Below are 27,904 nucleotides of genomic sequence, written 5' to 3'. Positions count from 1 at the left end.
TGTTGTCTCGTAGCCCACAAGTATCATAAGTTGCCCACACTTAGTTATCAGTCCGGTGTTGAGAGTTCTAAGATAGATCCATGTCAAGAGGCTCAAATTTCCCGTAATCAGGGACACAACTAATCGATTAGGTTTTAAATCCTTAAGAGTGTTGTGGACTTTGCCCACAAGAATCGTTCCTTGACCACTGTCTGGTGCCCATCCAATCTTATCATCAACTACATCCTCTATCATCGTCCTAGCGAGAGTCACAACTAAGGTCAACCAATCCAGATCCCATATTGACTTCTTTCTGCACATGTAAGATTTCGTGCATGAAGTATTCTTCTGTATCTTTGTGTCTCGGTGAAGGTTTCCACAACATGTCATGGCACTTCTCCATGCATCTTGGCCATTCACTGTCTCCTGCAGGGTGCCCATCTAATTCGTCCTTCACCTAGTAGTGTGTACTAAAATGTTGTCTCGAGTCTTGAAGTCTTGAAGATGCAGGCCTTCAAGATGCCATCATGGAGTGGTCTTGTTTGACGTAGAGTCCTCCTTCTCACACCACTCATGAACACTCATACTAAACCCCGTGTACTATAGCATAGCACTGAAACTAAATAATGGCTCGGGCCTTGATAATATGGAGATGGGATCCTACCTCATGCATTATACTCAACTACAAGAATTCACTATTTCTATCTAAGGGATTTAATGAACGGTGACACCAGATGCAATAAAAACATAGGTATGAATAAAATGGTGAAAGTGAACTTGCCTCGTATTATTCGATGAAGGTTATAATGCTTTGAGAATATGGCTTGCAAGAAATATTCATCACTCCGATGAAATCTATATTAATCAAATATGGCATTCATAAGAAACCAATCTAGTAATCACTGTAAAAATAAAGAAGTAAAAGCAAGTACTAAACCACACTATTATTGAGATGAAGGAAATACTTACGACAAAAGGTAAAACAATAAAACTTTGTCAAATCAACCATGAATAGTTTTGCTATAAATAACCTGTTATCAACAGAACCAAAATATCAAAAATAAATATTTAACAGAAATTATTTTAGTAAATCTTTTACTAGGAAAAAGAATAAAAAAAGCTATTCCAAAACTCAAGATATGAGCAAATCAATTCTATGTTAGAAAAGCCTAGACCAAGTTTTTAGTTTGATCTAGTTTTAAAATAAAATTTTGGAAATGACTAAGTAGACATAAATAAAAGTTTCTAAATTCTAAATGAATTGGCAAAAATAAATACTTTTGAGTAATAATTAATCATTCTATTTTCTCATTTAAGTCCAAAGATTTTTGAAATCATCATTGCAACCTCGTAAATCCAAACAAAAGATTTTATAAAACAAAGTTGATTTTCAGTCAACTTAATGAAAAAAAATCTAATAAAAATATAATCAAAATAAAATAGAATAACTAATCAAAGGAAAAATATTTTTGAATTGAAAAACTAGTCTATATGGGAAAAAAGTAAATATGATCTAAACAAAAATAAATAAAGTCAAAAAAATAATTTTATAAATCTATCAACTAAATTATTGCACTAGATACGAGTAGCAAAAATATTCAACTAAAAATATGTTTTCAACCAAAGTTATAAAAATCTAGTGGTTGAAGCAAATTCGTGCAAATTGAAAATTCAAAATTTCAAAAATGAGCAAACTTTGCATCTATAAAATCCAGATAAAATTATTGATTTAAAGAAAACTGAATCACCCAAAAACAATTAAAACCTAAAATATATAAGCAGTCTAAAATTAAACTAAATATATTTTTAAAGTAGAAATAAAAAACAAAAACGACTACGGGCCGGCTAGGTACACGTTGCAGGCTTTGGGTGGTTGGAGATGCCCGCTGAAAAGCTTAGCGAGCAAACAGTCATAATAAAGGAAAAACACTTCGATTATATAACTGAACAAAAAAAATGACTGGTCCACTTATAATAAACATGATGTACCGAAGCAGTACTTTAGATCTAATGTTCGCCTTAGATTTAAGATCGAACGGAGGAGAGGAGTCTGGCCTTACAACAGGTGGTGGGATGCTCCAGGAGATCTTTGGTGGTCCAGGAGATCTTGGAAGTTAACGAGGAGTTGAGGCTGGACATCGGGCAGTGATGGTTCGAGTGTCTTCGGTGGTCCAGGAGATCTTGGAAGTGAACGAGGAGCTGAGGTTGATGCATGCGAGTCCAATGGTGGCGATGGTGGCGGCTAGGGATGAAGGGGCGGGAGGGGTGATCTCTCGTGCGGCGCCAGAGGTTGCTGGAAATGGCGAGCAATCGTGACAAGAGGAGAGGGCAGACGAGGGGGGGGGGTCTTGCAAAGTATGTTGAGAGGGGATTGGTATTTATAGTAGGGAGGCGTGGAGGTGGGGTTGTGGTCAATGGGAAGGAGATCATGAAGGATTTGGTGTGCGATGACGGTCTCGGGTGAGAAAGGAAGTAGGAGGAAGAAAGGCAAGTGAGGTTTCGAAGCGGTCAGTGAGACTCACACGTTAGCGAAAGAAAAAGAAAAGAAAAGGCATCGGTGACCCATATGAGGAGGATTCGGGCGTGCGGGGCTAAGTAGGCCGAACTAGCACTGTAGTATAGTGGGCTTCGACTATTTTTTGTTTTTAAAATAAAAGAAAGAGTAAACAAGAAACACAAGAAATCAAATAGAAATATCGTATGGACATATAATATATCAAAAAATTCTGAATAAAAATTCCTCTAACATGGAGTAATTTTCAAAGTCACATGAAGTGGACAAAAAATCTCAAAGTTCAAAACATGCTCTTGATTGAATAAAACCCAATAAAAAATATTTTTAAAGTACCAAATGATTTCAAATTCATTTTTGTCCACTTTTATATTGAAGGAATCTTTTTACCCTGATTTCCATATATTTATTTTTGGAGAAAAATAAATTTTGAAAATAACTTCCAAAATGTATTGATTTTGAATTTCAAAATATTTGCAAATGTTTTTCTGATTTTCTTCATATACTCTTCAAATCATTCTCTAAATTTTGAAGGTTCATGTTTCCTTCACTCAATATTTCTTTTATCAAAGGATTTTTAAAAGTATCAAACTCAAAATTGTATAGGGATTCAAATGGAAAATTTTGGGAAAGTCCTTTTATTCCCTCTCATTCAACTTTAAAAAGTGTGAAATTCCACTCAAATTCAAGATTTAGAATTTCGGGATGTTACATTTGTGAGTAGTTAGTTTCGTTCTCGAGGACATGGGAGAAGTTTTGTTGTAAGTAATATTGTGATGTTGGTATTCGTTCGATATTTTGATGATATGTAGGTTGCTCTTCTCTTAGTGGTATCATGTGAACTTTGACTATATTAAATTCACCATACTTGGGCCTAAGGGAAATCATGGGTGGGTAATAAGTAGATGATGGCTTGCGAGAGTGATAGAAAATTAAACCTTAGTTTATGTGTTATTCTGTAAGGGCGTGATTTGGATACATATGTTTGATGCTATGGTTAGATATATCTTACTTCTTGTTTCGTAGTTGTGAATGCTTGCAAGGGGAAATCAGAAGAGGGTTGTTTCTCCAAGTAATAACAACATCCTAGCACCGGTCCATCGATATATCATAGTACCAAACACGAATCAACTAAACATTATTGAAGTGAGTAGATGAGAATTCCCATGTGTGTGTCCTCAAGAACTCTTTGCTTGCTATAAGAGAAAGTTCAGTCATGTCCTTCGCTATATAAATATCAGCCACCTTTATCCACCTTTTATAGTATTTTCATTTTTACTTCTTACAAATTATCTTGCTACAGAACTATCTGTCATCGCTACTTTCAGTACTTGCATAGAATACCTTGCTGAAAACCACTTGTCATTTATTTCTCCTCCTTGTTGGGTTCAATACTCCTACTTATCAAAAGGACTATCCTTGATCCCCTATACATGTGGGTCATCAACACTCTTTTCTGGTGCCATTGCTGGGTAGTGAAGCGCCTTCGGTAAGTAGAATTTGGTAAGGTAACAATTTTATTACATGCTGAAATTCATTGCTAGTTCTCACTATGGATAATGATCCTTTGAGGGGTTTGTTTGGGATATCTTCACGTCAACCTGAAGAAACAAGTGTTACCTCTCATCTTACTAAAAATATTTATTATGAAATTTTTCTGGTAAGAGAGAGAAACTGCTAGCTAACCTTTATGCAAGAGATGGAAGAGAACATCCTGATATGAACTTGATCTATATAGACGAAATTTGTGGATTATTTAAACTTGCAGGTTTATCTGAGGATGGTGTTTATAAGATGGTTTTCCCTTTATCTTTGGAGGGAAAATCATTGATATGGTATAGGCTACTGGAAGAGAACGGAACATGGGATTGGAATCGACCGAAGCTAGGATTGCATCAGAAATTTTACCCTATGCATTTGGTTCATCGTGACCGGAATTGCATATATAATTTTTTCCTTTGGGAAGGAGAAAGTATTGCTAAATCTTGGGGGATGCTTAAGTCTATTATGTAGGCACCCCAATCATGATTTCTCAAGGAAGATAATACTACAAAAAAATTATGATTGGCTTTCTCATAGTGATCAATCAATGCTCGATACTTTTTATACTAGTTCCTTTATGAAGAAAACTATTTGTTTAAATGGGATCTTCTAGAAATAAATAAATGCAACTATATATAATGAGAAATCTACAAAGGTAAATAGTTAAGTAATGAAATTAATTGGGTTCATGTCGGGACCCCGATCCAAAGCCATAGGAATCCAGCTTGTAACATAGCCCATCCCTTTGAGGTCTCACACATGGTTAACCCCACGACTGCCACCTTACCTTAGCCGGGACCGTTTGCGCCTTTTGACTCCTGTATGCATTTGTGTCGCTAGCATTCCAATGTCAAAGAACCCGGGTCGACATGGCTAGTCATAAACTCAAGTGGCTCAACTGTACAGAGACAAGCATACATAACCCAGCAAAGCAGGTGTCGGTCATCAGCGAGTGTAGACGAGTCATAGCAAGCTACAAGGACCTCATTACACCGCGTGACATTTCCCCATAGGGCGGACACAACAACTAAGAAGGATACATGTCGGTCAACCAATGTGTCCGGAGCAGTAGCGAACTACCAAGGCTCGATGGAAACACAAAGGGGCATTTCTCTGTATAGAGAGCTACTAAGGGCATACGACTAAGTGTCGAATCCCATAAATATCAGAGTACATCACACGTACGCATGACATACTCGATATGCATAGATACAACAATGGCGTCACAACATAACCATACAACAACACAACATTTATTTAGAAGACTCGGAAGAGTCTTGCATATTATGTTCATATAGGTAGGGGTCAGATGACCCGACACTCAAGTCATACAAGCAGAGTCATACAAACCAAGCGGAAGCATTAAAGCTGTTTGAGTACAGACAGTTGAAAGGAAAAGGCATAAAGCGTGACTATCTACAGATCCCTTCTGAAAGGGCTAGGTCGTATGTGGGACACCAGCTACTCGTCATCATCGAGGTCTAGATAGAACCCACCTGTTGGCTCGTGGGTATCCTGTGCAACATTTATTAAGCAAACATGAGTACAAAAGTACTCAACAAGACTTTACAACGGATCTATCTACTCATGCACATGTATCAATAAAGGGGGTTGTGGGGTTTCATGCAGCAAGCCAGGTTTGACTCTTGGCTAGACTAAACTATAATTTTAAATAGTTTTAACAAGTTTGATAAGTCGTACACGAGTCCACTACCACCACAACAATACACTATCATGGACTCCTTTTCGTCTCCCTACGTAAATACCATACATGATACTCACACTTATCTTGATACTTTTATGAGTAGCCATTAAAGTAGTCTATGAACAACGTGTGTTTCCAAGTAGTCCATATCCACGGACGCGGCTATTCGAATAGATCATAACATTACAGGGGTGTACTTCTTCACACACGCTGTCGCCACTTGTCGCCATGTGCACGTCATGCACCTCGGCAACCTTCAAGCGGAAGCCCAGCGAGGGAGTCAGCCATGACCGTTAACCACACTAATACCTAGTCCAGGTTTATCGCCTATTCGAGAGTGAACCCGCACAGAAGTCCGGCCGAGGTTTCCGCCACGGCCCCAAACGATGTGCGCAGGGTTCCCAAGCACACCATCCGGGTGCCATTTGGTACACCGTGCCACTGCCTACATCATCATAGCCCACCTCTAAGGTCAGCACTATGCACGGCCTCCAGCATGACTATAAACACCAGAAACTACTTGCTAGTCCTGGACCGAGTACTAGGCGATTAATAAGTCGAGCGGGGTCATATTTCAGGGCCCAAAATGTGGTAGTAACTAGTCTTGGATTACATACACGGAACTCAGTTCCTAAGGACGGTTCCAATGAAGCAACCCGCCATGTACTCCTACATAGCCTTTCATCGGTACCTTTACCAAATCAGGTTCCACACTTATTCTTTGTCACTAGAACACATTCATACATTCCTGTTCCTCACCCAGATGAAACAGACCTAACACAACACTAGGCATAGCAAGCATAGCAGGATAAGACGCATCATGGCTCAAGCAACTACCAGGTATGCTAGGTTGCAAGGTTTGGCTATTTACTGTGACAATGACAGGTCATGCAAAGGAATAGGTTCAGCTACCAAAGTAAAGCATTTGAGATAATTGTCCTAATGCAATAAGTGGGAGGACGAGTAAGAACATGGGATTATATCGAGATGATCAAAAGGTGCTTGCCTTGTTGTTCAGCAGAGGGATTAAATCCGTCAATCGGATATTCGGACGTATCTGGGATGGCAGAGCCTACCGAAATAATAATGACAATCAATAACATTCATATGCAACAATATGATGCATGATCATGGCATAGAATGAAATGTAGCACGAGCTAGTGTGGCTATCAAACCTTTGGTTTGATGCTAATTTGATTTCAAATTCAAATACTATATAAAATGGGACATTTATTAAATTCCGTTAATTGATTTGACCTCATGTTGTTTCATAATTTTGTTTGTCATGCATGAAAGTAGCACCATTGTGTTTATTGGACTTTTTTGATCAATTTGCATATATTATTTGTCAGATTTGGAGTTATATTCAATTTTCAATGAATTTCCAAACTTTTGCACTTATTCTGGAATTATTATAAAACTTAAATTGTATTATTGCATCAGCATGACTTCAGCAAGTCAATCTGGCCCTTGAAAGTCTAACCTGACCAGTGGGACCCACTGGTTAGTGCCTTTGGCCAGATTTTAATTAAACTTTAAGTTAATTTGTTAGTTAACAGAGGCTAGCCCACATGTCAGTGACTGTTTAGTAATTAACATTTTATTTAATTCTTATTAAGTTAGTTTTATTTAACCAGGGGATGGTCCCACCTGTCATAGGCTCAGGGGTGTCAACCCACCGGCGCTGGGGGTCAAACCCACCGGCGTTCAGCCAGCGGTGGCTCCAGGGACGTCGGAGGGCATCGGAAATGCACCTCCGGCGACCAAATGAGCGGCGGATGGCACCAGAGAAACGACCACTCATACGCTCGTCCATTTTTGCTATGCTCAGGGGTTGAAACGGCCGGAGATGACGCCGGCGACGAGCTCGGCGGCTGCCGGACCTTGGGCAACATCAAGATCATCGAAACACAGGGCATTAGGGTCGGGATTTGGCTCCTACAGTATCTACATGATGCACTGAAGCTGATGGTGGTCTCAGATGGACCAACCCATCATCGAAACATCATCGGCGATGAGCTCCCGCGACGGATGTCATCGGGCTCCGGTGGAATCAGGCGCTAGGGCACGTGATCGATGGGGAAAAGAAGGGGGAAACCATCCTGAGCTCACTGGGGTTGCAAAGACGTCGACAGCGGGCTCGGGGATGGCCTAGAGAGGGAGTACTACGCGATGAGCTTCGGTGATCCGAGGAGGAAGATGACGTCGTCAGGGCAATGCAGGGCTCGAGGGCTTGATTCATTTGGCAGGGACGACGTGCTCGACGAGGCGGAGCCAACGGCATGCTCAGGGAGGCTTGAGGTGGCCACAGAAGACGGCGATCTCGAGCTCAAGCTAGGCTCTAATGGCGACCGAGAGAGAGGGGCACAGGAGGGCGAATGATGAGAGGGAGAGAGCTGGAATGGGTCGCAGGAGGTTGTCCCTTCGCGGCCAGTGCGTCGGGTAGGCCAGACACTCACTTAGGTGCATGTCCGCGCCGGAGAGAGCGGCGGCCACCTCCTCCTGCTCACTTTCAAGAGAAAAACGACAACGAGGGAGATGGGTTGGGCCAAGGTAAGCGCTAGATAGACTTTTTCCCATTTCTTTCTTTTCTATTTCTGTTAATTCATATCCGACACTTATTTGATTTTATTTTTGGCTCCAAACTATTTAAAAAATAGTGAAAATAATGTTGGGTTGTTATTTGGAATATTTCCAAACCCAATTAAAGAATACAACATTTTATGAAATTCTGAATTATTTAAAATCACATATATAGTTGATTTTAGTGGATTTTGTGTTTTAAGTAAAATGCCAAAAGTATTATTAAAAATAAATCCACCCCTGAATTGTTGTTTCCAATATTTGTCAAAAATGATGAACTTTTATGAAGGCCATTTTGAGTTCATTGATTTATCACACTTTTGATTTGGGTTGAAAATGGAATTGCTAGGGTTTTTCTCTTTGATTTCTCTTTTCACTTTTCAATGCAATATTAAACATGAGCACAATCTTGCTAGACTTCAAAGCGTAGCTAGGGATGTGAGAGTTAAATATTTTATGGAAACCGATGATTTTTGTAAGTTTAGTATAAAATATGGACTTGACTGAGATAGTAGCTGCTTTGGGTGAATCATTTGTTGCACATGTTGATCTCCCTATGGAGAACTGGTTTAAATATCATTCACCTTTTTAAGTTACTTGTGCGGAACTTGTCATATCTAAAGAAGAAATGATCATTTACAATACTGATCCAGTTGTACCTACTGCTTGGACTGAGAAATCACAATATCCTTAAGGAACATGCTAAAGTCGCAACTGTGGTTAATTAAAGTAATATCAAACCATCTAAAACCTCTGAACAAATCAAATTATAACTTGAAGTTGCAATGATTAACATAAAACATGTTGTTGGCATGCCCCTTGGTTATGTTAAAATTGGAGTTCATTGTTATCATGGCTTATGTGATATGGGTGCTAGTGCAAGTGCTATTGCATTTTATCATTACCAAGAAGTTATGCATGATATTGCACCTGTTGAAATAGAAGATATAGATGCTACTATTAAGCTTGTAAACAGAGAGACTATTTTACCACTTGGGATTGTTAGACCTGTTGAAGTCTAGTGTGGTAAGACCAAATATCCTACCGACTTTCTAGTTCTTAGATCGTCACAAGATGATTCTTGTCCTATTATACTTGGTAGAACCTTCCTGAATATTGTTAATGCTAAAATTGCTTGTAAAAGCGGAACAATTAGTGTTAATTTTTGTGATGTATCTCATGAATTTCATTTCTCTAAATATAACAGAAAACTTCATGATAATTTATTACCTAGTAAGGATGAAATAATTGGTCATTCCTCTATTGTTGTTCCTCCTACCAATCCATTAGAGCAATATTTCCTAGAACATGAAAATGATATGCAAATGAATGAAAGGGATGAAAGAGAGGATATATTCTTCAAGCAAGCACCTATCCTTAATTATAGTTTTCCTATTAAAATCGTAGGAGATCCTCTTCCACCGAAGAGTCACTACAGGAATGAGCTATTTTGCCTACTGGTATAATCTTTGTCATGAGCAAATCGTCGGGGTTGACGGCAAACGGTTACTTTGCCGTCATGGGTAGGCGGCAAAACAATACTATCGTCAAAAATAAAAAAAAGTAGACGGCAAAAAAAAGTTTTGCCGTCAACTATTTAGCCAGATGACGACAAAGGTAGCATTTTTGCCGTCTTCTTACGTGCGGGCTGACGACAAAAGTATGTGCACGTCTGCGTTTAACGGGCCTAAACGGACACATGATTTCCTGTCTTTTATTTGGGCCAGCTGATGGCAACAAATAAATATTTTCCGTCTCCTGCTCTACTCCGAAGACGGCAACGAGTGAAAAAACTAAAAAAAAAACAGCCAACCCGGCCCAGATCGAAAACTGCTCCCCGCACCTCACCTCTCGTGACCTAATCCTTTCGCGCACACAGCTGGCTAGGTTCCCACCACCGGACTCCTCGGTCGCCACCGCCGGCCTCCCTAATGGCTGCCGCCGTCGTTCTCCACTCCCTTCCTGCCCTACCGTGAGTGAGGAGACCGGCCAGTTCACGCCTCCCCGCCGGTCGCAGCCTGGCCCTCTCCTCTCGTGAGTGAAAAAATCCCCAGCTAGGGTTCCCCACCGCTGCTGCCAGTCGCCGGGAGCGTCCCAGTCGCCGCTGGTGACCTCCCCGGCTGCCGTCGCTGCCCTCACCGGTCGACATCGTCGTTGGTGTGTGCGATATGGCGGGAGGGTAGGCCATTCGGCCTCTCCACCGTCGGTTGCCGGTCGGGCCTCCCTGCTGGTTGCCCCACCACCGGTCGGGCCTCCCTGCCAGTCGCCCCACCTCCGGTCACCGGTCGCCGTGTCGCCCAAGAATCCAGCCGGGGCTACGGTGTCCACATTCTCACATTGCAGGTCGATCCTCCCAATTCCTCTTCTATTCAGTCTAGTTCTCTTGAGTTCAGGGTATGATCCCTCCCCATTCGCCTCGATGCTCAGGTGCTATTCAGGTCAATGGAAGGGAAAACATAGGATTGGTGTTCTTCTACACCTGCATGTTGAGAGGAATGCAGTTGCAAACCATAGGAAAGAAAACCACAGGAAATAAAACTTCTTCACCTGCATGCTTAGTTGGTATCCAAGACAGAGGAAAAGTGACCATAGGAAATCAACTTATGTAGGTCCGGGTCAGTATATTTTTAAAGATCAACACTTCAGCTGCATCTTCAACACACGGGGTAATAACCAATATCCATCACATGAAAAGTATCCCACTTCATTGGACCTTCTGTTTATTGATGTGGCTTGGACAAATCACTTCATCGGCACTAGAATGTCAGCATCATTTCTATTGGTTTTCTGCCAAGTATTCTGCAATCTTTAATTGATGGCCAACACCTGAATCAGCAAATATAGAAACTAAGTATACACTCCTCTTCATATTTCGTTGTGAATGTCCCATGCTACCGAATTCATGTGATACAACTAGTTTGGAATTCCTAAATGGTGGTGCTTATTTTCTAAATGGTGGTGCTTATTTTAACATTGGAAGACATGACACTCCAAATTGTGTCGTATTTCTCTAAAGTACTTGCAAAATTAGTATACATGATAGTAGATGATTCTGAACAATTCCAAAGTTAGGTTTGAGATGTCCTGGCACTAAATTTGTTACGGAAACAACATGTGTCAACTATTACTTTGAACAGGGCCACTTTTTCTTCTCAATTACATCAAATTTTTTAACAGATTTTGTTTTACTTTCTTTTTCTCGGAACCTTAACAGAACATATTATTTTGTGGATGTTTTTTTCTTACTTATTTTCTTTAGGTTAGATGTTGAACTGCAAGATGATGTTGTTGATGTTGTTTATTAGATTGTTGTGTTAGTGCCGATGTTGGTTGTGCCGGTGCTTTTCATGTGCAGGGATCTTCTCTTCGTCTCGAGGAGCACCGTCGGTCCCGTTGTCGTTCCTCTCTACAGTCTAGGTGTGAGCTCGACTATGATCTCCCCCTTCCCTATTTGCTCTGTTCCGTCATCATCTGATGCATCTGGTGTTTTCTATCATGTCAAGTCTCGTAACCTAGGCGTATCCCGTTCGAAAGGGGGGCACCTATAAATATGCATGTCTTTGTAGATTTATAACCGTCATCCTTTCGAATTGTCCACGTTATCCATGGACAGCCCGAGTACGTGTAGATTGGGTTTCGTTTCCCGTGCTCTCTACTTCCGTTCGAGGCAAATTTTGTCAGCACCAGCCTGTTGTTCTCCGGGTACACATTCTCTCGGCTAGTTGTCGAGACATGTACCAGGAGAACAGCGGGGAGGTGCTGCTGAAATTTTGCCTCGGACCGGAGTAGAGCAGAGGGAACAAACCCAATCTACACGTACTCGGGTGGCATTAGGACCCATCTTTACCTATTAGAGATAGGATTGAATCCATGAATGCTAGTTTCCCTTTTGTATGATAAGAAAATAGAACTTTCAGAGAAGTTGATAGTGGAGAGGCGACGGGCGGCTGCGAAGAGGGCGGCAGAGAGGGCGGAGGATAGGTGACTCATGGCTGAGGACAAGGTGGTGGAGAGAGCGGAGGAGAGACGACTCGATGATGAGAGGACGCAACAGGCGGAGTGGGCACAAAATACTCAAAACTTTCAGATATTTACGGTTAGTTCTTTAATAGCCAAGCACAATTCCTTAATATCCAACACAACTAGTCTTTTACTATCGGTGCTTAACCTTCATCACTCTTAACATAATTTGTAGGCTTATTGTACCCAGAATGGTATGCCCACTTTCGATTTTTCCACCCTTACTGCGCGTGCTACGGTTAGTTAACTGAAATATATGCAAGGATCATTATTGCATTTCTTAGTCCGAGTGTCAGTCTAACTATGTAATACTTCATGCAGCATCCATTGACCGATGGATCGAATAATGCTGGATCTTCACATGCTCATGCTCCTGGCTTTATTGGCAATAACCTTGATGGTTCTACGCATCTTTGAGATCTGCTATGTTTAGTGCCTTCATATCTCATTTACAAGTAGAGACCTCTTGAGATCTTCATGACTTAGAGACCACTTGAAGCTATGTATTTGACCTATTTGAACCCATAGAATGACATAGCAGAATTGTTAATATGCTCTAATTGTTAATATCATGTCATTGTTTTTCTCCCCAATAAAAATAAGGATGTTGAAGCTTTTATGATCCCCCCAATATTTATTGTACTTAGCTATCATCCTTTTAGCCATGTCCATACGCAAAGAATCTTCGCTTTCACACCATTGCCGCAGCAAGATGATAACATCAGCTATCTCATGAAAAAATATATGAGCTGTACAGTGTAGTGATGCGGAAACACGAACAGTAAGCTTGTAGAAGTGTTCCAAAAATTATGTCATCTTTCTTGCATTATACCAATCTGCGGCTTCTGGAACTCCAGGACCTTTCTCACCATTTAAATCAAATGCATAGTATGGGTCATCATCAGCATACCTATAGAAAACCTGCTCATACGTTGCTGCAGCTCTCAACATAAGGTATGTTGAGTTCCATCTAGTAGGTACATCCAATGATTGGAAAGATTTACTTTTAACCTTCTCTAGTTCCACACATTTATTAAACCTTGTAATTCTAGAAGGGGAGTTCTTCACAAACTTTACTGCGGCTCGCACATGTGCCACTGAAAACTCGATTTCCTTTAGTGCATCAATAACCACCAAGTTTATAATATGTGCAACACATCTCATGTGAAGATACTTCCCTTCAGCAATACTAGTTTTGTCATTATTCGTAATCCTCCTGATATAATTTATAGCACTATCATTAGTAGAAGCATTGTCAATAGTTATTGTAAAAACTTTACCAAGCCCCCAATCTAACAAGCATCTCTCCAAGTCCTTCCCAATGTCTTCCCCCCTATGGCCCTTTACTAAGAAAAACCCAATGATCTTCTTGTGTAGCTTCCAGTCACCATCAATGAAATGTGCTGTAACACACATATAGTTCTGTTTCTGGGCAGAAGTCCATGTGTCAGTGGTGAGGCATACTCCCTCACGTGTTTCCTTAAAGATTTTTTTCAGCTTCTGTTTCTCCACATTGAACATGCTAACAACGTCTCTAGTGGTTATTCTCCTAGATGGCACATTAAAACGTGGGCATGCCTTGGACATAAACTTTCTAAGCCCTTCTTTCACAGAAAATGCAAAAGGGAGCTCATCTATAATAATCATTTCAGCAAAATCCTTCCTAAGCATTTCAGGATCAAACCTCCAAGCAGTAAGTGTGGACTTTCTACCATCCCCTTCATTTCGGGTAGCTTGTAAAGTAGGCTGCTTATCATCTCTGTTCCTATTAGGATTCATCTTGCATATTTTTAAATGAGAGTTTAGGGCAGATGTACCATTGATTTATGATTCATATTTAAGCTCACGTTTGCATTAATTGAACTGTAATATGAACTATATTATGATAGACTAAACCGTAATCTAAACTATGTTATTTTAAACTGAACCGTAATTTGAACTATATTATGATAAACTGAACCTTGGCGTCGTGTTTTGATGCTTGCTCTGGTCTGCTTTTGGATGTAGAGATTATGATCAGGTTTAACCTCGGACACGGGATGTATAGCTTGGCGCCATGTTACTGTGCTTTGTGGTGTGCCAAAATCTGACATATGTGCATGACTTCATTTTGTAGGTTGTTGTACGGATGTTCTTTGGACTACGATATTGACATGAAGACATTTATCGTAATGCCAAATTTTATGTAGTAATGCCAAATATTATGACATGGATGTGCTATGGATTACGCTATATATATATGGATGTGCTATGGATTATGCTATATATACATGGATGTGCTATGGACTATGCTATATATACATGCATGTGCAATATGCTGTATGGATTATAGATGTGTTATATGCTGTATGGATTAAGGATGTTATATATATGATGTATGGATTAAGGATGTTATATATATGATGTATGGATTATGGATGTGTTATATGTATGGATTATGGATGTTATATATATGCTCTCTGGATTATGTTATATTTAGATATATGTTGTATGGATTATGTTATATATTTATATATATGTTGCATGGATTATGGATGTGTTATATGCTATATGGATTATGTTATATATGTATATATATGATGTATGGATTATGTAATATATATATATATACTGTATGGAGTATGTTATATATATATGTTGTATGAATTATGTTATATATATATATATTGTATATTTATGCTCTTTGTTGTCATGTTCATGACGACAAATGAATGTGGCGCCCCCAACATGTGGTTTGTCGTCTTGTGTAATTTCAGAAGATGCAAAAGTATGACATATTTTGCTGTCATGTACAGGTTCCGCGGACGGCAAAAAAGTGTCATATTTTTCTGTCATGTATAGGTTAGACAGACGACAAACAAATATGCCATATTTTGCTGTCATGTACGAGTGAGGAAAACGACAAAAGGGCTGCCGTCGACCGTAAGTTAGGCCGTTCCGTCTTCTGACCATTTTTTTGCCGTCTACCAAACAAGCTGACGGCAAAATAATTTCATTGACGGCAAACATTTTGCCGTCTGCTTTGTCGGGCGCTAACGGAAAAGATACCCTTTACGGGCACGGGGGACGCCGACTTTTTTTGCCGTCATGGGCTGATGGAAAATTATTTGCCGTCTATAATAATCTCTTTGCCGTCTGTAGAATCTTGACGGCAAAATGCCTGATTCCTGTAGTGAGTGTGATCCTGTATTTGAATTAAAGAAGCTACCTAATACATTAAAATATGCTTCTCGTGTTGAAAAGAAGATATATCCTATTATTATTTGCACTAACCTTTCAGAGAATGAAGAAAATAGATTACTTAAATTCTTAGGAAACACAATGCTAGAATTGGATATACTCTCGATGATCTTAAGGGCATTACACCCACCTTATGCGAGCACAAGATTCATATGGATCATGATGCTCAACAAGTTGTTGATCACCAACGTCATATGAACTCCAAGATGAAGGACATGGAAGAACGTAAATATTAATGGTCCTAGAAGCAGGTTTAATTTATCCGATAACTCATAGTAGATGGGTAACTCTTGTACACTGTGTCCCTAAGAAAGGAGGCATTACTGTCGTTGCCAATGAGAAAAATGAACTTATGCCTTAGATAATTGTAACTAGTTATAGAATAGGAATGGATTTCAGGAAATTAAATAATGCTACTAGAAAAATCATTACCCCTTGCCTTTTGTTGATCAAATGTTAGAAAGATGATCTAAGAATACATGATTTTGTTTCTGAGATGGACATTCTTTTTTTTCTCAAATACCTGTGTCACAGAAAGATTAAAAAAAACCACCTTTATTTGTCCCTTCGGTACTTATGCTTATAGACATATGCATTTTGGTTTATAGACTTGTATACTCTCTAATTTTTGTGAAAAGATAGTTGAAGTATTCATGGATGATATTTTCGTTTACGGAACCTCTTTTAATGATTGCTTAAACAACCTTGATCGAGTGATGTAAAGATGTGAAGACACTAAACTTGTCTTGAATTGGGTGAGGCACCACTTTATGGTGAATGAAGGTATAGTCCTTGGGCATAAAATCTTCAAAATAGGTATTGAAGTAGATAAAGCTAAAGTTGATGCAATTGACAAAATGTCGTGTCCTAAAGATATCAAAGGTATTAGAAGTTTCTAAAATTTCTAGGCCTCTTACCAATATTTTTCAAAAATATGTTTGATTTGTTTTTGATGATGATTGTGTAGAAGCCTTTGAAATACCTTAGAAAGCCTTAATTTATGCACCCATTGTTCAACCACCTTTAAAATAATGTGTGATGATAGTGATTATGCTGTTGATGCTGTTTTAGGACAAAGAGTTTGTAACAAATTGAATGTTATTCATTATGCCAGTGAAACCCAAGACAATGCTCGAAAGTATTATGCTACTATTGAGAAACAATTTATAGTAGTTATGGTTGCATGTGATAAATTTTATCTTAAATGTTGATTAAAAAGTAATAGTTCACACTGATCATGTTGTTATTAAATATTTTATGGAAAATAAAGATGGTAAAATTAGACTGATTAGGTGTGTTCTTTTACTACAAGAATTTGATTTGCATATTGTTGATTGAAAGGGAACTGAAAATCCTGTAGGAGATAACCTCTATAGGATGAAAAACATTCTTGATGACCCACTGCCTACTGATGATAGTTATTCCTGATGACCTATTAGCTGTTATAATTTCTTTTACTTGCAGTAATTGTTTGTATGCATATTATGATAAGTACATTGCTGCTAAATATATACCACCTACTTGTACCTATCAACAAAGAAGCAGTTCTTCTTTGATTTAAGAATTACTTTTGGGATGATGTACATGTATACAAAGAAGGAATAGATGGTGTTATTAGACATTGTGTGTTTGAGCATCAATAGGAAAAAATCCTACATATGTGTCATTACAAAGAATATGGAGGACACCATGCTAGTGACATAACTACATATAAGGTAGTACCGTCCGGTTTTTATTGGCCTACTCACATGAAAGATTCACGTAATTTGTCCTTTCTTGTCATGAATGTCAAAGAGTGAGTAATATTAGTAGATGGTTGGAAAACCCTTTGAATTATTCACTTGTTATTAGACCATTTCATGTTTCAGGTTTCAATTATATGGGACCTTTTCCTTCCTCTAAAGGGTATACTCATATGCTAGTTGTTGCTAATTTTGTTACTAAGTGGGTATAAGCCCTTCCAACTAGTCGTGATGATCACAACACATCTATTAAAATGCTTAAATAAGTTTGTTTCCAGAGGTTTGGAGTCCCTATATATTTAATGACTAATGGTGGTTCTCATTTTATTCATGGTGTATTTGATAAAACCTTTGCTAAATATGATGTCAACCATAGAATTCCTTCACCTTATCATCCTCAATATATTGCTCTAGTTGAATTGATTAATAGAGAAATAAAGTTAAATTGCAAAATACTGTCAAAAGATCAATGAATAATTGGTCTAAGAAACTTGATGATGCATTGTGGGCATTGAAACGTCTCCAACGTATATATAATTTTTTATTGTTCCATGCTATTATATTATCAATTTTGGACGCTTTATATGCAATTATATGCTAATTTATATCATTCTTGGGAACCAACCTATTAACCTAGTGCAAAGTGCTAGGTAAAGTTTTCTACGTGTTTTTGGCTTTTCACGAAACCAATACCAAATAGAGTGCAAACACTATGAAACTTTTTGATGATTTTTTCTTGACCAAAGTAAGACCTGGAAGCTTTGGAGGGAGACCAAATGACACACTACTAGAGGACAATGCAACAGGGCGTGTCTAGGGGCGGTAAGCACACCCTCTTGCCTTGTGGGATCCTCATGCCTTTCTATAACCTAATTCCACCCCTATAAATATGCAAATATTGGGAAAACATCATAGATCCACTCGAAATACTTTTTCCGCAGCCACAAGTCTCTATTTCGACAACAGGCCATGTGGAGACCTTTTTCTGTGTCGTGTCGAACGGAGAATCGATCACGGAGGCCTTCTACATTAATCTTATTGCTTCCATGATGTTGTGTGAGTGGTCCTCCATAGATGTATGGCTCCATAGCTAGTACCTAGATAGCTTATTCTCTCTCTATGATCTTCAAGACAAATTTCATCGTGATTCCCGTCATCATCTATTTGATCTAATATTCTTTGAGGTGTACTTTTTGGGATCCGATGAATTGTGAGTTTATGACTATGATATTCATGAATATTAACTAAGTCTTCTTTGAATTCATTTATGCATGATTATTATAGCTTCTTATTTCTCTCTGATATATTGGTTTGCTTTGTCCAACTAGATTGAATTCTCTTCAATGGGAGTGGCACATTAGTTGCGATGGGTTCAACGTTGTGGTGCTCAATTCGAGTGACAGAAAGGGACATGGCACGTATTTATATTGCTGCCATTAAGGATAAAATGATGGTGTTTATTCATAATTATTTAGTTTACTTTGTCTACATCATGTCATCTTTCCCAAAGCATTACTCTGTTTCATACTTAATTCTCTAGATGCATACAAGATAGCGGTCGATGAGTGGAGTAACTGTAGTTGATGCAGGTAGGAGTGGGCATATTTGTTTATTGACTTCATTCCTATATACATGATCATTGACTTGAATAAGATATCATAACTGTGCACAATTCTGTTAGTTACCCAATAGTAATTTGTCTACCCACCGTATGATATTTTCATGAGAGAAGCCTCTAACAAAAACTATGGCCCCCGGGACTACTCAAATCATATTAAAAAACTACAAAAATGTTGCTACCATTTTTTATTTTATGTTATTTAATTTCATATTTATATTATCTCACTATCAGTATTTAACAACCCTCTTGTCCCAGTTGGGTGCAAGTGTTTGCTTCTTTGTGTGCAGGTGATGTTACACGAGATTTGCGTGATAATCCTATCGGTTTCATAACCTTGGTTATCACTGAGGGAAATACTTAACTCTACTGTGGTGCATGTCCGCTCTTCTTCATGGAAAATCCCAATGCAGTTTAAAAGTAGGAGGAATAATTTTGGGCGCCGTTGCCAGGGAGTATCATCAAATCTTTGTTAGGTTCCTTCATAGAAATTACCATTCACTTGTTCTAATTTTATTTGCCTTTTTATTTGCTTGTTTAAAAATATCAAAAACACAAAAATATTCATCGTTGGAAGTTTACTTGTTTTGTTTGCTTGTTCATTTGCTTCGCTTGTTAGTTGGCTTGCTTCAAGTTGCTATGATGTCTGACTTTGTCATCGAGAAAAGCAAAGATGATAAAATCCCTAAAGAAGAAATTCCCACAAATTTGGATGTACAATTTTTCTGTGACTGCATAGGGGAATATCACAAAGCAAAACATTAAATAGCAATTCTTTAATTGTACGGGGACTTTGATTTGCAATGATATTCCTATTCTTAAGAGAACCAATAGTTACTCTGATGCTATTTCAACACTTGTTCTTAAACTTGAAATAAGATTTATGCGTACTAAACCACTTTGCAAAGACATTTATATGAGTTACCTGTTATAAATAACACTAAGGATAAAAAGATAGCTACTATTATCCTCATGAATGAATTTGATTATATAGTGCGAGAGCTTCGAGAGATCTTTGATTCCTATAATATGAGTCATGAACATCATGTGATAGATGAAATTTTATACAATGAAGATTATAGGGTTTTTTATTTTTGTGCCCCTGGTTCGTTAGCTCTACTCATTCATCCCCATGCTCTTAACTTTTGCTCACTTTTCCCCACTCCCTTGGCCGAAACCCTTAGCTAGCCTGCCTCCATTGGTCACAAACGGTGGATGCCGTCAGGTCAGTGCTTTGACCGTTAACTCTGACGAGTGGGGCCGCGCTGTCTATGTCCCCCGTTGGATCTGATGAGTGGGGTCACGGCGGATGGTGACGCGGTTAGCCCGTTGGGTCATGGTTCGATTGTTGGGCCCTGCGCGAGCCGTAACAACATGAGCCTCCTATGCATGCACGTAGCTAGCCTGCCTCCATCGGTCACTGCTGGGCCTTGCGCGCGCTGTAACGACATGAGCCTGCTATACATGCACGTAGCTAGCCTGCCTCCATGCGCTGATGCCCACCGCCACGATGCGCTGACCTCCACTCTTTCTGCACACGAGCCACCACATACGCTGATAGGCCACTTTCTGCATGCTAGCCTCCACGGACGCAGGGACGGTCGCTGCTGCTGGTTCGTCTCATGTCACACGCTTGTCTCCCCGATGCACTCGCATCTATTCAACGTGGCAATTAAAGCTATGCATGCGCGACATGAACCGCGTGCCTGCCAGCCTACCAGCATGCGTCGATACACCCCGCCACGGATGCAGCCTTCCTGTGAGCCACCACGGGACGCAGCGTCGGTCGCCTTTGACCACCGCAACATCAATTCAGCATGGCAATTAAAATCTAGTGCATACTGATCGACGTGCGCCGCGATGATACTGAAGCGGCAAAGCATGCTGTGCATGCCATGTGATCGAGCTAGGTTCCTCTCTTCTCGCACGCGTCTCCACCTTCCAAGTGCTATAGACCAAGGTTAGGGTGAAGTGCTACGTTTAGGGTTACGTTTTTGGTATTTTAGGGTTTAGGGCTTTCAAGCATCAACAAAAAGCATGTAATATATTTTTTGAAGCATCAGCATTTTGAAGCATCAACAAACATAGCTCAGAGAGGATAATAACGAAAGCATACATGTTGAAGGATCAACAAACATAGCTCAGAGAGCATAATAACGAAAGCATACAATATAGGGAAGCCTACGATATATATCCTACTTGAGCACTATGCGTCTTTGTAGTCAGAGATGGCTTGATCCGCCTGCGCTGGAGCCTGGTCCTCCTGGGCCACCACCTGTGCCTCCTCCTGCGCTGCCCGCACTGCCTGCATCTACTGCTGACGAAGACATCGGGCCTGCGCAGCTGCTTCCGAGTGGATGGAGTTGAGGATCACCACTTGCTCGGGCCACAGATAGTAGACCGGCGGTGCCTCCACTTCCGGCTCCTGCGGCGGCGCCTCCACCTCCGGCTCTGGCGGCGGCGCCTCCAACTCTGGCTCGTGCGGCGCCGCCTCCTCCTCCTGCGATGCCTCCACCTCCGGCTCCAGCGGCGGCGCCTCCTCCTCCGACTCCCCGAAATCCTCTAGAGGTAGCCCCGCTTGCCTCCGCACTACTAGAAAAAGGGCTATTAGTGGCGCACCTACTTTATCTATTAATGGCGCACTATAGGTGCACCATTATTATCATGCCACTACTAATAAATAGTAATGGCGCACCACCTGGTGCGCCATTACTATCCCAGACACTAATGGCACACCATCTGGTGCGCCATTACTATACCAGATAATAATGGCGCACCACCTGGTGCGCCACTAGAGTGCAACTTGGTGTGCTATAACCATGAATATTAGGATTTTCTTTTCTTTTCTTATATTTGTACATGTTACAAAATAAATTATAGCACAGAATACAAACAGCACAACATATAAACAACAGATTTATCGAATACAATAGAAGATTAGACTCCGAATACAATTCATCATATTAGTCTCCGAATTCAAAATAACGAACAAAGTTAGAAGATTACAAGTCTCGAGACCACGAGTAGCGAGTTTGTCTTCACATTACAAGTCGATATCTAAACTACCATCATATAGAAGAGGGTTGCGGTCACGATGAGCATCATCACGATGAAACTGATCTTCATCCGGTTCCTCCTCCGCTCCCTCTCTCCCGCTAGATAGCGTGCGTATCTAGCTTCCGCCTCCGCCCTAGTGGTGTACCCTTTGTAACTGTTACCGCTGAAACGGTGAACCTATCTCTGACACTCCTCCCAGTCGTCGTAGACTCCGGGAACCTCACCCTTGTACACGATATACGACGACATCTCTATGCACTAGACAAACAAAACGTTAGTTGCAATTCACAGATAATATATAAGCAATATATAAGTATGCAACAAAAGGATCGGAAGAGAAAAGCAACACATAAATAGCACGATTCATGGTCCTACTAATAAATAGCATCGACTACACATATAAGTTGAATGACTGTCCAAACTAAAGAGACATACAAGTTCATTAAAGTTTAGTTACAACATAGGATCCGTACTTTCGACTCAACTCAGGGACCGGAACATGGATGAAGCCGCCGTCTTTCGGGATGGTCATGAATGTGCGATCGCTGATAGCCTGCATTTGTAGCATTGTGTCAATTTCACTGTTGGACGGTTGATAGTTTAGGTAGAACTACCCCAATCTAGCAAGGACATCTTGATATATCATTTCTGCCAACTCCGACAGGATGCGAAAGAATTCTTGTCTGATGTCCACGTCCTGGATTGCCAACAAGCGTGCGGCCCATTCTTTGAGATCATTTGGTAGAATACGGTGATGCTAGTCTGAAAGTGCGTTATATCGACTAGAGGGGGGTGAATAGGAGATTTTTAGAATTTCATCACTGCGGAAATTCCTTTTGAGGAAATTCCTCACTGATGACTAACTTACAGCGGAAACAGTTAAGGATCAGATGTGCAAACGTTCACAACAGCAGTATTAGAGAGTGAAAAATGTGAAAACAGATTGCACAGTAAGCAGGCACGCAGAATACAGATGATGATTAACTATTGTGAAGAATTTGGGGTTGAGGAAATTCAGAGAAAGTCTTCAGCAAATTCTTCAAACAGTCACAGTGAAAGTCATCAACACATAATACAGAGAAAGTAAAGAGTTGAGGAATTAGAACCCGATTCTTAGTTAAGACTGTTGTTGATGACCCAGTTCCAACTGTTCAGACAGTTGTACATCTGGTTTGGAGCGGCTTGGTATTGAAACCAAAGGACACCCAGTCCCGGGACACACAGTCCCTACCGTATTCTCCTTGAGCTAAGGACACACAGTCCTCGCCCAACACTCGTGGTAAGTCTTCAGGGTAGACTTCCAAACCCTCATAAAATTGGTCACCCGACGATCCACAATTGACTGTTTGTCGGGACCCCGATCCTAAGCCATAGGAATCCAGCCTGTAACACATCGCATCCCTTTGTGGTCTCACGCACGGTTAACTCCACGGCTGCAGCCTTACCTTAGCCGGGACCGTTTGCGTCTTTTGACTCACGTATGCGAAGGTGTCGCTAGTAATCCAATGTCAAAGAACCCGGATCGACATGTCTAGTCATAAACCAAAGTGGAAGTACCGCACAAGGACAGGCATACATGACCCAACAAAGCAGGTGTCGGTCATCAGCGAATGTAGACGAGTCGTCGCAAGCTACAAGGACTCCATTACATCGCGTGACATTTCCCCAAAGGAGATAGACACAGCAGCTAAGAAGGACACATGCCGGTCAACCATTGTGTCCGGAGAAGTAGCGAACTACCAAGGCTTGTTGGATCACAAAGGGGCATTTCCCTATAAGGAGTGCTACTAAAGTTCACGAATAAGTAATCGAACCCCATACATATCAAGTACGACACACGTACGCATGGCATACCGATATGTATAGATACATCGATGGCATCACAACATAACCATAAACATACAACCTTTATTTAAGAGGCTCGGAAGAGCCACACACATAATATTACACATTAAGGGTCTCACGACCCATAATAGCAGTCATACAATTACAAGCCAGCGGAAGAGTTATAAACTGTCTGGGTATAGACAGGGCAACTAGAAGGCACATGGCTTGACTATACTAGAGAGCCAACGTAGGGCCAGATCGTAGCTGGGACACCAGCTACTCGTCGTCGTCGATGTCTATGAAGAACCCTCCATTAGGGTCATTAGCAACCTCTGCAATATTTATTAAACAAACATGAGTAAGAAGGTACTCAACAAGACTTTAGGATGACTAACTACTCATGCAAGGTATCAAAAGGTATTGTGGGGTTTCATGTGGAAAGCCAGTATTCGACTCGTGGCTAGACAACTTGCATTTTTAAATAGTTTTGACAACTTGATTTCTCGCACACGAGTCCACTAACACCACAACAATACACTATCGTGGAATCATTCCGTCTCCGTACGGAAATGTCGTCCACGACACTCATGCTTATCTTGGCAATTTTATGAGTAGTCGTTGAAGTTATCTATGAACAACATATGTCTCCAAGTAGTCCATATCCGCGGACGCGGCTATTCGAATAGATCATAACCCTGCAGGGGTGCACCTCGTCACACAAGCTCTCGCCACTTATCGCCATGTCCACGTCATGCACCTCGGCAACCTTCAAGCGGAAGCCCAGCGAGGGAGTCGGCCACGACCGTTAACCACACTAGTACCTAGTCCAGGTTTATCGCCTATCTGAGAGTAACCCGTACGGAAGTCCGGCCGAGATTTCCGCCATGGCCTCAAACGATGTGCGCAGGGTTCCCAAGCCCACCATCCGGGTGCCACTTGGTACACCGCGCCACTGCCTACCGCATCACGGCCCACCTCTCAGGTCAGCACCATGCACGGCCTCCAGCATTACTATAAACACCAGAAACTACTTGCAACTCCTCGACCGAGTACTACGCGATTAATAGGCCGAGCGGGGTCATATTTCAGGGCCCAGCATGTGGTAGTATCTAGTCTTGGATTACATACACGGAACTCAGTTCCTAAGGATGGTTCCAATGAAACAACCCGCCATGAACTCCTACACAGCCTTTCACCGGTACCTTTACCAAATCAAGTTCAACACACAACCTTTGCTCACCGAACACATTCCACATTTCTGTTCATCTCCCAGATGACAGACCATACACAACTCTAAGCATAGCATGCATAGCAGGATAAGGAACATCATAGCTCAAGCATCTACTAGGTATGCTAGGTTGCAAGGTTCGGCTATTTACTGTGACAAGGTTAGGTCATGCAAAGGAAGTGGGTTCAACTATCGTGGCAAAAGCACTTGAAGCATTTGATCTTAAATGCAATAAATAGGTGCAGGAGCAAGAACATGGGATTTATCGGGATGATCAAAAGGGTTGCTTGCCTTGTTGCTCAGAGGAGGAACGATATCCGTCAGACGGATATTCGGTGGAATCCGGGGTTGCGGAGCCTACCGAAATAAATGGCAACATTCAATAACAATCATATGCAATCAAAATGATGCATGAGCATGGCATGAGAATGCAAAGTGATAAGTTATTATTTTCAACATGTATTAGGTTTAGAGTTGATTTGAATCACATTCGAATATCAATTCAAACGGGGTATTCTCGGGCACCGTTTAAATTGATTCGACCTGATGCTCAGATCAACTTGATGTTAGCATGCATGAGATGTCATGTTATGGTACTGATTTGTAACTAGGACAGTGTGTGATCATTGCATTCATAATGAAATTTGAATATTTTTCCAAATTCCATTTAAAAAGTAATTATAAGAATTGAATTATTCCTTATTCCACAATTTAGGGTTCTGTAACTTTTTCAAACATGGTTGAAAATAGCATAATCAGAATCCTTGAATTTTTTTGATACTTCTTCATATATAAATTAATTTCATTGGAGTTACAGATTAATTTCTATGATTTTTACAAGTTTTAGCAATTTACTGCAATTATTTCTATACTGGAAATTCTATTTATTGCATCAGGCTGACGTCAGCAGGTCAGCCGACCTGTTCAGGTCAAACCTGACAGGGGGGGCCCACTGGTCAGTGACCCAGGGGCTAACCCCGCGCTGACCAGCCCTTAATTGGGGTTTGACCAGGCATGGGGCCCTCTGGCAGCGACTGAGGGGAGGGCAATTACGCCCTAATGGTCGGCCACGTCGACGCCCACCGGAGGGTGGTCGCCGGCGACCAAGCCCGCGGCGGAGGGCTCGCCGGACACGACCTAAACGGCGCTGCACAGCACCAATTCGAACGCGGTTTGCAGCTACGAAACGCTGGTGAAGTGGCCGATCTGGCAGGGGCATCAGGGGTGGCTAGGGTCGCCGGAAGAGGCACCGGCGATGAGCCGAAGCGGCGGACGAAGCTCGGCCTTCTACGAGCGATGGCTCTAGGGCACGGGGAGGGCAGCTGAGGGGCTCATCACGCTCCTGGAGGCTCCAGGAGCTCGAACCCTAGCTCGAGCGCGTGGATCAGACACCACAGCGACGGCGACGACATGGCCGGCGGCGAGGAGCTCTCGGCCTTGGTGGGGAACGAGGCTACGATGCACGGGAGAGCGTGGGGCGAGAGGGGAAACGACGACGAGCTCACGACGGTTCCGATGGTGCTGCTGAGGGGCTCGGGGATGCACCGGAGGGAGCGAATCGACGGAAGAGGTCCGGCGGCCGGAGGTGGAAGACGATGGCGTTGGGGGCGATACAGAGCTCGGGGAAGCTTCGGCTTCTGCAGAGAGGACCAGGCCAACGAGGCGGAGCTAATGGACTACTCGGAGGCGGGTTCCCATGGCTAGAGGTGCTGCGGCTCGAGCTCGAGCTCGACTCCAATGGCGGCAGCAGGAAGGAGGAACAGATCCGAGAGGAGGGAGAGAGTTAGCGCTGGGAATGGATATAGGAGGCCTCGGGGAGCTTATCCCCGGCCTTGCCAGCGCGAGGCGGCGGCCAGGCAGGCGCACAGGTGCGTGGCCGCGCCGGAGGAGGCGGCGGCCACCTCCTGCTCCTACTGGCGCGAGGGAGGGGACGAGCCAGGGAGATGGGCCGGGCAGGCTAGGCGACAGGTAAGAGTTTCCCATTTGTTTTTCTGTTTTTGTTTTTCTGTTTTGCTAACTATTGTTTTGCTATTTATTTCAGCTCCAAAATTAAAAGTAAAAACTATTTTAGACCTCCTGAAATATTGTTATAATATTCCCAACCATTTCCAAAGTTTTCAACATTTTTGAAAATTTATAGTTTCTGATTTCAAATTTAAAGTTTGAAACCAGTGGCTTTTGCATTAATTTAAAATGCTTAAAGTGTCAAGAAAATAGTTTTCTCCAATGCTCATTTAATTTCATGGTTTATCAGAAAGTTTGAATATTTCTTGAGGCCATTTTGGGTTCATTGATTTTAACTAGTTTGAGAAATCCTTTATTTGAAATAGTGGCTAGGGTTTTGAGTTTTTCCTTTGCCACTTTCTTGTTCTTGTTGAAAATTCTTAGATGCAAATGCAAAGAAGACATGAGCACAAGGCTAACTTGCTTAAGGGTTAGGGATGTGACACTGTTGGATTGCTCTAGACCATGACGCCTAACCGTCTGGAGGATGCACAGTCCTCAAAGGTAAAAGGCTTCAGTCCCACACAGGAAAAACTTCTTCAGTGATGCTCAATCACTAGGTTTGGTTTGTGGTTTCGGTGTATGGGGTATTTCCTCACTGATGAATTACTCTCGTATGCTCTGAGGAATTTGGGTTGCTCTTATGACAAATGTCAGTTTCTAACGGAGCAGCCAACCAGCTAGTCGTTGTGGGGGTGGCTATTTATAGCCTGGAAGCATCCCGACATGATTTGACACTAATGCCCTTAAATAATGTGACCGTTGGAGTGGATAAGACTAATGACTTGGCGTGGTTATCGAAACGGTCGGAACCCTCAACTGTGAGAGTCCTCATGTCACTCATATT

Source organism: Hordeum vulgare, chromosome 5H, assembly GCF_904849725.1.
Source record: "Hordeum vulgare subsp. vulgare chromosome 5H, MorexV3_pseudomolecules_assembly, whole genome shotgun sequence".
NCBI classification, from domain to species: domain Eukaryota; kingdom Viridiplantae; phylum Streptophyta; class Magnoliopsida; order Poales; family Poaceae; genus Hordeum; species Hordeum vulgare.
Note: the sequence above shows the minus strand (reverse complement) of the source record.